This window comes from Pseudophryne corroboree, chromosome 5, assembly GCF_028390025.1.
Source record: "Pseudophryne corroboree isolate aPseCor3 chromosome 5, aPseCor3.hap2, whole genome shotgun sequence".
NCBI lineage: Eukaryota > Metazoa > Chordata > Amphibia > Anura > Myobatrachidae > Pseudophryne > Pseudophryne corroboree.
Window position 1 is genome coordinate 39,710,742 of NC_086448.1, and position 13,272 is coordinate 39,724,013.

Here is a 13,272-nt window from a genome sequence, read left to right on the forward strand (position 1 = left end):
TTTACCTGAGGTGCCTTTTAGTTGTGCCTATTAAAATATGGAGAACAAAAATGTTGAGGTTCCAAAATTAGGGAAAGATCAAGATCCACTTCCACCTCGTGCTGAAGCTGCTGCCACTAGTCATGGCCGAGACGATGAAATGCCAGCAACGTCGTCTGCCAAGGCCGATGCCCAATGGCATAGTACAGAGCATGTCAAAACCAAAACACCAAATATCAGTAAAAAAAGGACTCCAAAACCTAAAATAAAATTGTCGGAGGAGAAGCGTAAACTTGCCAATATGCCATTTACCACACGGAGTGGCAAGGAACGGCTGAGGCCCTGGCCTATGTTCATGGCTAGTGGTTCAGCTTCACATGAGGATGGAAGCACTCAGCCTCTCGCTAGAAAACTGAAAAGACTCAAGCTGGCAAAAGCACCGCAAAGAACTGTGCGTTCTTTGAAATCCCAAATCCACAAGGAGAGTCCAATTGTGTCGGTTGCGATGCCTGACCTTCCCAACACTGGACGTGAAGAGCATGCGCCTTCCACCATTTGCACGCCCCCTGCAAGTGCTGGAAGGAGCACCCGCAGTCCAGTTCCTGATAGTCAGATTGAAGATGTCAGTGTTGAAGTACACCAGGATGAGGAGGATATGCGCCTCTTTTTTTCTTTGCGTCATGTGCTGTTTGGGGAGGGTTTTTTGGAAGGGCCATCCTGCGTGACACTGCAGTGCCACTCCTAGATGGGCCCGGTGTTTGTGTCGGCCACTAGGGTCGCTAATCTTACTCACACAGCTACCTCATTGCGCCTCTTTTTTTCTTTGCGTCATGTGCTGTTTGGGGAGGGTTTTTTGGAAGGGACATCCTGCGTGACACTGCAGTGCCACTCCTAGATGGGCCCGGTGTTTGTGTCGGCCACTAGGGTCGCTAATCTTACTCACACAGCTACCTCATTGCGCCTCTTTTTTTCTTTGCGTCATGTGCTGTTTGGGGAGGGTTTTTTGGAAGGGACATCCTGCGTGACACTGCAGTGCCACTCCTAGATGGGCCCGGTGTTTGTGTCGGCCACTAGGGTCGCTTATCTTACTCACACAGCGACCTCGGTGCAAATTTTAGGACTAAAAATAATATTGTGAGGTGTGAGGTATTCAGAATAGACTGAAAATGAGTGTAAATTATGGTTTTTGAGGTTAATAATACTTTGGGATCAAAATGACCCCCAAATTCTATGATTTAAGCTGTTTTTTAGTGTTTTTTGAAAAAAACACCCGAATCCAAAACACACCCGAATCCGACAAAAAAAATTTGGTGAGGTTTTGCCAAAACGCGTTCGAACCCAAAACACGGCCGCGGAACCGAACCCAAAACCAAAACACAAAACCCGAAAAATTTCAGGCGCTCATCTCTAGCAGATATAACATGTGCAGAGAGAGTTAGATTTGGGTGTGGTGTATTCAATCTGCAATCTAATTTGCAGTGTTAAAATAAAGCAGCCAGTAGTTACCCTGCACAGAAACAATATAACCCACCCAAATCTATCTCTTTCTGCACATGTTGTATCTGCCCCCCCCCCCTGCAGTGCACATGGTTTTGCTCATTTGCTATCAAATTTGCTGCTGCGATCAGGTCTTATTAGGCCCTTCATCATCTTTCTATCTTCCTCTGTATAGAATGTGTCCCTGAGTGTCTCTCCACATAACAGAGACTGTGGATGCCATACATAGACCCCAATTACCACTCCCCGCCGCTACTTATAGTAACTATTCCTGCATATGTAAGTGCTTACAGTGAGTGTGCACATAGTTGCATTACAAAATCCAGCATCACCCTATACCCTACTGGCTGTAACTGGATATCCATGCATCCTGTACCTGCTGATTATCATATTAACCTTAAGTTATTCTGCACCTGTTTCTAATGCTTAATAGTCATTCCCTGGTTACCTTTATCTGCCCAGTGGATTGACCTCCATCGCACAGAGCTGCCGGCTGCCATCGTAGGATCTGTGCAACATAATTGTCAGACAGCAGTGCCTCTAATTCACATTATGCCAAATAGAACTGGGCAGTGTACTTTATATAATTCATGAATAACTGACTGCATTGAGTTGACACTGGTGTCTGACATTAGAGTGTGCCTGCCCCCCCCCCCCCCCCCCCCCGACCCTATGGGCATGTCTGTATGCAATACCGATGTCCACGCAACTGAGCCATTGCCGGTAGACTGCACATTTGCTGCAATTGCCCCGCGCATGCGCTGACATATGTTTGTGATGCCGCAGTGACTGACGGGAAAGGGCCATTTGGGGGAGGTAACGGTGTGTCGGCAAAAACGTAGGCATGTCACGTCCGTTTTCGGGGTGTGTATTTGCCTTCGATGCACAAGGAGGACTTCTTAAAACAAGCCAAATCTGTGCATCAGTTTTCTGTAAACCGTTCCTGTAGGTCCGCAACACTCCTCCTTTATGTAACATCACAATGTATGACATCACATAGGAGTGGAGCAGTGCGGCAGAGTCTTTTTCTTGGGGGAGGGAGGGGCCCTGTCTATTTTGTCAGTCCCGGGCCCATAATTTCTCATGGCATCCCTGCATTTCCCCCTTAGTCTTTCCCATCATTTAGATTGAAAGCTCATTGGGCCATGGCTAGAGATTCCACAAAATCTGAGTCGCTCCAAATGGTGGGTTCCAAGCATACCCGAGCCTCTACCTGGGTGTTCTCACCAAACTCGGATTCCACATCGAGGCCGAACGTCATCTTCCCGGTGTCAGATTCATATGAGACTTGGACTCCATATAAAGTGCCATGGTCAAGACTCTGCACCATTTCACTCAATGCACACTGACGAATGCTGTGCTAGACTCTGCTGTTTATGCTGTGCTGTGTCCATCCAGAGACTCCTAAGTGTGGCTGTGCAGTATAGTGACTGTACAGTGGCACGCTGCGCTATACTCTGCTGTTTTGGCTGGCTGTGTCCATACAGAGGCTCCAGAATAATTATGGCTGTGGAGTATAGTGACTGTGTATACAGGGGCATACTGCATGCCGCTGTGTGTTGCGCTGTACTCTGCTGTATTGGCTGTACTTTACTCAGGTGCGCTTTGTTCACTTGAATCTATAAGCCCTGTGATTCACGAAGTTCGATCCAAGCAGCAAGTTTAAAAATAGAAAAATAAATAATATATATCTATTGTTTTGTACTTGTCGGTTGGTGCGCTTTACCCTAGTGCGCTTTGTTTATGTGCATTTATAAGCCCTGTGATCCACGCAGTGTGCGGCAGTATTTCATAGATATGCTATAAACTGCCGTGTGTTTGTGCCTCTGCTCTGTTGCTTAGTAACCAGCGCGCTGCAGCTTTTGGCCAATATTGGTGAAAACAATATTGTGAGCTGTGAGGCGGTCAAAATTGACTGGAAATGAATGTTATTGAGGTTAAAAATACTCTAGGAACAAAAAAAAGGCCGTTTGGGGGGGGGGGGGGGGAATTACAAAAAGAATCCAAACCTAAATCCAAAGCCAGTGACATAGGTTTAGCACCATGAGTGAGAATAGTCCCTGTTGGTTGGCATGCCGACCATCGGGATAGTGAGGGGGCGGGATTTTGGTGGAGGTAATGTGACCGTCGGTCTGCTGACTACCGGTCACATGAATACCACCCGTCATTGCATGCTATTTATTTGTATTGTGACACCCTCAATATACACCACTGCATACAGTATTTAATAGGAGACATTAGAACATTCCAGCGCTACAAATATAATTACACATGTAGAGATAAGAACAAGAATAATGATTATATAAGCATAAATTAGTACATTTTCCTGAGATCCTCTAAACTACAGAAACTAATTTATTATCATAAAATAAAACTGCATTATAATATGTTCTGTGTAAGCCTTTTATAAGCATTGCTGATGAAGAGCTACAGTAAATGATTGCATTTAATTTTATGTCATGAAAGATCACTTTGCATTGCACTTCATTAAAATATACATTTAAGTAATGTTAATATAAATAGTAGGTTGGAAACTGTGACATTTCAGTCCCACAATCCAAGTATTTAGGTATATCCAAAGTACATTTTGTACAATCAGGGCCGGATTACCAATGGGGCAGGTGGAGCTGTGTGTGTGTGTCTACCCTTTCTCTCTCTCTGTCTCCCCCGACTCTCCCTGTGTGTCTCCCCACTTCTCTCCAAGTGTCTCCCCACTTCTCTCTCTCTGTCCCCCTTCTCTCTTATCCCCCAGCTCTCGCCCTTTCTATCTCTACCACTTCTCCCCCATCTCTCTGTCTTCTGTCTACCACTTTTCACTCTCCTCTGTGTCTCCCCCTTCTTTCTCTCTCTCTATCTCTGTCTCCCCCTTCTCTCTTACTCTCTTCTCCCTATCCCCCTCTCTCTCCCCTCACTCCGTATCTTCTCACTTCACTCTCTCTGTCTCCCCCTAATCTGTTTCTCTCCCTTCTCCCTCTGTGTCTCCTCCCATTCTGTCTGCCCCCCTTTCTCTCTCTCACTCTGTTTCCCGCCTCTTTCTCTCTGTCTTCCTCTTTCTCTCTCCCCCTCCTCCTTTCTCTCTCTTTCTCCATCTCCCCCTCTTACCCCCTCTCTCTGTCTCCCCCTTCTCTCTCTGTCTCCCACTTCTCTCTCTTTCTCTCACTATATATATTAGTGATGTGCACCGGACATTTTTCGGGTTTTGTGTTTTGGTTTTGGATTCGGTTCCGCGGCCGTGTTTTGGATTCGGACGCGTTTTGGCAAAACCTCCCTGAAATTTTTTTGTCGGATTCGGGTGTTTTTTTACAAAAACCCCTCAAAAACAGCTTAAATCATAGAATTTGGGGGTCATTTTGATCCCATAGTATTATTAACCTCAGTAACCATAATTTCCACTCATTTCCAGTCTATTCTGAAAACCTCACAATATTATATTTAGTCCTAAAATTTGCACCGAGGTCGCTGGATGACTAAGCTAAGCGACCCAAGTGGCCGACACAAACACCTGGCCCATCTAGGAGTGGCACTGCAGTGTCAGACAGGATGGCACTTCAAAAAATAGTCCCCAAACAGCACATCATGCAAAGAAAAAAAGAGGTGCACCAAGGTCGCTGGATGGCTAAGCTAAGCGACCCAAGTGGCCGACACAAACACCTGGCCCATCTAGGAGTGGCACTGCAGTGTCAGACAGGATGGCACTCAAAAAAATAGTAGAGATGAGCGCCTGAAATTTTTCGGGTTTTGTGTTTGGGTTCGGTTCCGCGGCCGTGTTTTGGGTTCGAACGCGTTTTGGCAAAACCTCACCGAATTTTTTTTGTCGGATTCGGGTGTGTTTTGGATTCGGGTGTTTTTTTCAAAAAACACTAAAAAACAGCTTAAATCATAGAATTTGGGGGTCATTTTGATCCCAAAGTATTATTAACCTCAAAAACCATAATTTACACTCATTTTCAGTCTATTCTGAATACCTCACACCTCACAATATTATTTTTAGTCCTAAAATTTGCACCGAGGTCGCTGTGTGAGTAAGATAAGCGACCCTAGTGGCCGACACAAACACCGGGCCCATCTAGGAGTGGCACTGCAGTGTCACGCAGGATGTCCCTTCCAAAAAACCCTCCCCAAACAGCACATGACGCAAAGAAAAAAAGAGGCGCAATGAGGTAGCTGTGTGAGTAAGATTAGCGACCCTAGTGGCCGACACAAACACCGGGCCCATCTAGGAGTGGCACTGCAGTGTCACGCAGGATGGCCCTTCCAAAAAACCCTCCCCAAACAGCACATGACGCAAAGAAAAAAAGAGGCGCAATGAGGTAGCTGTGTGAGTAAGATTAGCGACCCTAGTGGCCGACACAAACACCGGGCCCATCTAGGAGTGGCACTGCAGTGTCACGCAGGATGTCCCTTCCAAAAAACCCTCCCCAAACAGCACATGACGCAAAGAAAAAAAGAGGCGCAATGAGGTAGCTGACTGTGTGAGTAAGATTAGCGACCCTAGTGGCCGACACAAACACCGGGCCCATCTAGGAGTGGCACTGCAGTGTCACGCAGGATGTCCCTTCCCAAAAAACCCTCCCCAATCAGCACATGATGCAAAGAAAAAGAAAAGAAAAAAGAGGTGCAAGATGGAATTGTCCTTGGGCCCTCCCACCCACCCTTATGTTGTATAAACAAAACAGGACATGCACACTTTAACCAACCCATCATTTCAGTGACAGGGTCTGCCACACGACTGTGACTGATATGACGGGTTGGTTTGGACCCCCCCCAAAAAAGAAGCAATTAATCTCTCCTTGCACAAACTGGCTCTACAGAGGCAAGATGTCCACCTCATCTTCACCCTCCGATATATCACCGTGTACATCCCCCTCCTCACAGATTATCAATTCGTCCCCACTGGAATCCACCATCTCAGCTCCCTGTGTACTTTGTGGAGGCAATTGCTGCTGGTCAATGTCTCCGCGGAGGAATTGATTATAATTCATTTTAATGAACATCATCTTCTCCACATTTTCTGGATGTAACCTCGTACGCCGATTGCTGACAAGGTGAGCGGCGGCACTAAACACTCTTTCGGAGTACACACTTGTGGGAGGGCAACTTAGGTAGAATAAAGCCAGTTTGTGCAAGGGCCTCCAAATTGCCTCTTTTTCCTGCCAGTATAAGTACGGACTGTGTGACGTGCCTACTTGGATGCGGTCACTCATATAATCCTCCACCATTCTATCAATGTTGAGAGAATCATATGCAGTGACAGTAGACGACATGTCCGTAATCGTTGTCAGGTCCTTCAGTCCGGACCAGATGTCAGCATCAGCAGTCGCTCCAGACTGCCCTGCATCACCGCCAGCGGGTGGGCTCGGAATTCTGAGCCTTTTCCTCGCACCCCCAGTTGCGGGAGAATGTGAAGGAGGAGATGTTGACAGGTCGCGTTCCGCTTGACTTGACAATTTTGTCACCAGCAGGTCTTTCAACCCCAGCAGACCTGTGTCTGCCGGAAAGAGAGATCCAAGGTAGGCTTTAAATCTAGGATCGAGCACGGTGGCCAAAATGTAGTGCTCTGATTTCAACAGATTGACCACCCGTGAATCCTTGTTAAGCGAATTAAGGGCTGCATCCACAAGTCCCACATGCCTAGCGGAATCGCTCCCTTTTAGCTCCTTCTTCAATGCCTCCAGCTTCTTCTGCAAAAGCCTGATGAGGGGAATGACCTGACTCAGGCTGGCAGTGTCTGAACTGACTTCACGTGTGGCAAGTTCAAAGGGCATCAGAACCTTGCACAACGTTGAAATCATTCTCCACTGCACTTGAGACAGGTGCATTCCACCTACTATATCGTGCTCAATTGTATAGGCTTGAATGGCCTTTTGCTGCTCCTCCAACCTCTGAAGCATATAGAGGGTTGAATTCCACCTCGTTACCACTTCTTGCTTCAGATGATGGCAGGGCAGGTTCAGTAGTTTTTGGTGGTGCTCCAGTCTTCTGTACGTGGTGCCTGTACGCCGAAAGTGTCCCGCAATTCTTCTGGCCACCGACAGCATCTCTTGCACGCCCCTGTCGTTTTTTAAAAAATTCTGCACCACCAAATTCAAGGTATGTGCAAAACATGGGACGTGCTGGAATTTGCCCATATTTAATGCACACACAATATTGCTGGCGTTGTCCGATGCCACAAATCCACAGGAGAGTCCAATTGGGGTAAGCCATTCCGCGATGATCTTCCTCAGTTGCCGTAAGAGGTTTTCAGCTGTGTGCGTATTCTGGAAAGCGGTGATACAAAGCGTAGCCTGCCTAGGAAAGAGTTGGCGTTTGCGAGATGCTGCTACTGGTGCCGCCGCTGCTGTTCTTGCAGCGGGAGTCCATACATCTACCCAGTGGGCTGTCACAGTCATATAGTCCTGACCCTGCCCTGCTCCACTTGTCCACATGTCCGTGGTTAAGTGGACATTGGGTACAACTGCATTTTTTAGGACACTGGTGAGTCTTTTTCTGACGTCCGTGTACATTCTCGGTATCGCCTGCCTAGAGAAGTGGAACCTAGATGGTATTTGGTAACGGGGGCACACTGCCTCAATAAATTGTCTAGTTCCCTGTGAACTAACGGCGGATACCGGACGCACGTCTAACACCAACATAGTTGTCAAGGACTCAGTTATCCGCTTTGCAGTAGGATGACTGCTGTGATATTTCATCTTCCCCGCAAAGGACTGTTGAACAGTCAATTGCTTACTGGAAGAAGTACAAGTGGGCTTACGACTTCCCCTCTGGGATGACCATCGACTCCCAGCGGCAACAACAGCAGCGCCAGCAGCAGTAGGCGTTACACGCAAGGATGCATCGGAGGAATCCCAGGCAGGAGAGGACTCGTCAGAATTGCCAGTGACATGGCCTGCAGGACTATTGGCATTCCTGGGGAAGGAGGAAATTGACACTGAGGGAGTTGGTGGGGTGGTTTGCGTGAGCTTGGTTACAAGAGGAAGGGATTTACTGGTCAGTGGACTGCTTCCGCTGTCACCCAAAGTTTTTGAACTTGTCACTGACTTATTATGAATGCGCTGCAGGTGACGTATAAGGGAGGATGTTCCGGGGTGGTTAACGTCCTTACCCCTACTTATTACAGCTTGACAAAGGGAACACACGGCTTGACACCTGTTGTCCGCATTTCTGGTGAAATACCTCCACACCGAAGAGCTGATTTTTTTGGTATTTTCACCTGGCATGTCAACGGCCATATTCCTCCCACGGACAACAGGTGTCTCCCCGGGTGCCTGACTTAAACAAACCACCTCACCATCAGAATCCTCCTTGTCAATTTCCTCCCCAGCGCCAGCAACACCCATATCCTCCTCATCCTGGTGTACTTCAACACTGACATCTTCAATCTGACTATCAGGAACTGGACTGCGGGTGCTCCTTCCAGCACTTGCAGGGGGCGTGCAAATGGTGGAAGGCGCATGCTCTTCACGTCCAGTGTTGGGAAGGTCAGGCATCGCAACCGACACAATTGGACTCTCCTTGTGGATTTGGGATTTCAAAGAACGCACAGTTCTTTGCGGTGCTTTTGCCAGCTTGAGTCTTTTCAGTTTTCTAGCGAGAGGCTGAGTGCTTCCATCCTCATGTGAAGCTGAACCACTAGCCATGAACATAGGCCAGGGCCTCAGCCGTTCCTTGCCACTCCGTGTGGTAAATGGCATATTGGCAAGTTTACGCTTCTCCTCCGACAATTTTATTTTAGGTTTTGGAGTCCTTTTTTTACTGATATTTGGTGTTTTGGTTTTGACATGCTCTGTACTATGCCATTGGGCATCGGCCTTGGCAGACGACGTTGCTGGCATTTCATCGTCTCGGCCATGACTAGTGGCAGCAGCTTCAGCACGAGGTGGAAGTGGATCTTGATCTTTCCCTAATTTTGGAACCTCAACATTTCTGTTCTCCATATTTTAATAGGCACAACTAAAAGGCACCTCAGGTAAACAATGGAGATGGATGGATTGGATACTAGTATACAATTATGGACGGGCTGCCGAGTGCCGACACAGAGGTAGCCACAGCCGTGAACTACCGCACTGTACTGTGTCTGCTGCTAATATATAGACTGGTTGATAAAGAGATAGTATACTCGTAACTAGTATGTATGTATAAAGAAAGAAAAAAAAACCACGGTTAGGTGGTATATACAATTATGGACGGGCTGCCGAGTGCCGACACAGAGGTAGCCACAGCCGTGAACTACCGCACTGTACTGTGTCTGCTGCTAATATATAGACTGGTTGATAAAGAGATAGTATACTCGTAACTAGTATGTATGTATAAAGAAAGAAAAAAAAACCACGGTTAGGTGGTATATACAATTATGGATGGGCTGCCGAGTGCCGACACAGAGGTAGCCACAGCCGTGAACTACCGCACTGTACTGTGTCTGCTGCTAATATATAGACTGGTTGATAAAGAGATAGTATACTCGTAACTAGTATGTATGTATAAAGAAAGAAAAAAAAACCACGGTTAGGTGGTATATACAATTATGGACGGGCTGCCGAGTGCCGACACAGAGGTAGCCACAGCCGTGAACTACCGCACTGTACTGTGTCTGCTGCTAATATATAGACTGGTTGATAAAGAGATAGTATACTCGTAACTAGTATGTATGTAGAAAGAAAGAAAAAAAAACCACGGTTAGGTGGTATATACAATTATGGACGGGCTGCCGAGTGCCGACACAGAGGTAGCCACAGCCGTGAACTACCGCACTGTACTGTGTCTGCTGCTAATATATAGACTGGTTGATAAAGAGATAGTATACTCGTAACTAGTATGTATGTATAAAGAAAGAAAAAAAAACACGGTTAGGTGGTATATACAATTATGGACGGGCTGCCGAGTGCCGACACAGAGGTAGCCACAGCCGTGAACTACCGCACTGTACTGTGTCTGCTGCTAATATATAGACTGGTTGATAAAGAGATAGTATACTCGTAACTAGTATGTATGTATAAAGAAAGAAAAAAAAACCACGGTTAGGTGGTATATACAATTATGGACGGGCTGCCGAGTGCCGACACAGAGGTAGCCACAGCCGTGAACTACCGCACTGTACTGTGTCTGCTGCTAATATATAGAGTGGTTGATAAAGAGATAGTATACTCGTAACTAGTATGTATGTATAAAGAAAGAAAAAAAAACCACGGTTAGGTGGTATATACAATTATGGACGGGCTGCCGAGTGCCGACACTGAGGTAGCCACAGCCGTGAACTACCGCACTGTACTGTGTCTGCTGCTAATATATAGACTGGTTGATAAAGAGATAGTATACTCGTAACTAGTATGTATGTATAAAGAAAGAAAAAAAAACCACGGTTAGGTGGTATATACAATTATGGACGGGCTGCCGAGTGCCGACACAGAGGTAGCCACAGCCGTGAACTACCGCACTGTACTGTGTCTGCTGCTAATATAGACTGGTTGATAAAGAGATAGTATACTCGTAACTAGTATGTATGTATAAAGAAAGAAAAAAAAACCACGGTTAGGTGGTATATACAATTATGGACGGGCTGCCGAGTGCCGACACAGAGGTAGCCACAGCCGTGAACATCCGCACTGTACTGTGTCTGCTGCTAATATATAGACTGGTTGATAAAGAGATAGTATACTCGTAACTAGTATGTATGTATAAAGAAAGAAAAAAAAACCACGGTTAGGTGGTATATACAATTATGGACGGGCTGCCGAGTGCCGACACAGAGGTAGCCACAGCCGTGAACTACCGCACTGTACTGTGTCTGCTGCTAATATATAGACTGGTTGATAAAGAGATAGTATACTCGTAACTAGTATGTATGTATAAAGAAAGAAAAAAAAAACACGGTTAGGTGGTATATACAATTATGGACGGGCTGCCGAGTGCCGACACAGAGGTAGCCACAGCCGTGAACTACCGCACTGTACTGTGTCTGCTGCTAATATATAGACTGGTTGATAAAGAGATAGTATACTCGTAACTAGTATGTATGTATAAAGAAAGAAAAAAAAACCACGGTTAGGTGGTATATACAATTATGGACGGGCTGCCGAGTGCCGACACAGAGGTAGCCACAGCCGTGAACTACCGCACTGTACTGTGTCTGCTGCTAATATAGACTGGTTGATAAAGAGATAGTATACTCGTAACTAGTATGTATGTATAAAGAAAGAAAAAAAAACCACGGTTAGGTGGTATATACAATTATGGACGGGCTGCCGAGTGCCGACACAGAGGTAGCCACAGCCGTGAACTACCGCACTGTACTGTGTCTGCTGCTAATATAGACTGGTTGATAAAGAGATAGTATACTACTAATATTATATATACTGGTGGTCAGGTCACTGGTCACTAGTCACACTGGCAGTGGCACTCCTGCAGCAAAAGTGTGCACTGTTTTAATATAATATTATGTACTCCTGGCTCCTGCTATAACCTATAACTGGCACTGCAGTAGTGCTCCCCAGTCTCCCCCACAATTATAAGCTGTGTGAGCTGAGCAGTCAGACAGATATATAATATATATTATATAGATGATGCAGCACACTGGCCTGAGCCTGAGCAGTGCACACAGATATGGTATGTGACTGACTGAGTCACTGTGTGTATCGCTTTTTTCAGGCAGAGAACGGATATATTAAATAAACTGCACTGTGTGTCTGGTGGTCACTCACTATATAATATATTATGTACTCCTGGCTCCTGCTATAACCTATAACTGGCACTGCAGTAGTGCTCCCCAGTCTCCCCCACAATTATAAGCTGTGTGAGCTGAGCAGTCAGACAGATATATATAATATTATATATAGATAATAGATGATGCAGCACACTGGCCTGAGCCTGAGCAGTGCACACAGATATGGTATGTGACTGAGTCACTGTGTGCTGTGTATCGCTTTTTTCAGGCAGAGAACGGATTATAAATAAAACTGGTGGTCACTATCAGCAAAACTCTGCACTGTACTGAGTACTCCTAATGCTCCCCAAAATTAGTAAATCAAGTGTCTCTCTAATCTATTCTAAACGGAGAGGACGCCAGCCACGTCCTCTCCCTATCAATCTCAATGCACGTGTGAAAATGGCGGCGACGCGCGGCTCCTTATATAGAATCCGAGTCTCGCGATAGAATCCGAGCCTCGCGAGAATCCGACAGCGTCATGATGATGTTCGGGCGCGCTCGGGTTAACCGAGCAAGGCGGGAAGATCCGAGTCGCTCGGACCCGTGAAAAAAAACATGAAGTTCTGGCGGGTTCGGATTCAGAGAAACCGAACCCGCTCATCTCTAAAAAATAGTCCCCAAACAGCACATGATGCAAAGAAAAAAAGAGGTGCAATGAGGTAGCTGTGTGACTAAGCTAAGCGACCCAAGTGGCTGACACAAACACCTGGCCCATCTAGGAGTGGCACTGCAGTGTCAGACAGGATGGCACTTCAAAAAATAGTCCCCAAACAGCACATGATGCAAAGAAAAAAAGAGGCGCACCAAGGTCGCTGGATGGCTAAGCTAAGCGACCCAAGTGTCCGACACAAACACCTGGCCCATCTAGGAGTGGCACTGCAGTGTCAGACAGGATGGCAGATTAAAAAAAATAGTCCCCAAACAGCACATGATGCAAAGAAAAAAAGAGGCGCAATGAGGTAGCTGTGTGACTAAGCTAAGCGACCCAAGTGGCTGACACAAACACCTGGCCCATCTAGGAGTGGCACTGCAGTGTCAGACAGGATGGCAGATTAAAAAAATTGTCCCCAAACAGCACATGATGCTAAGAAAAAAAG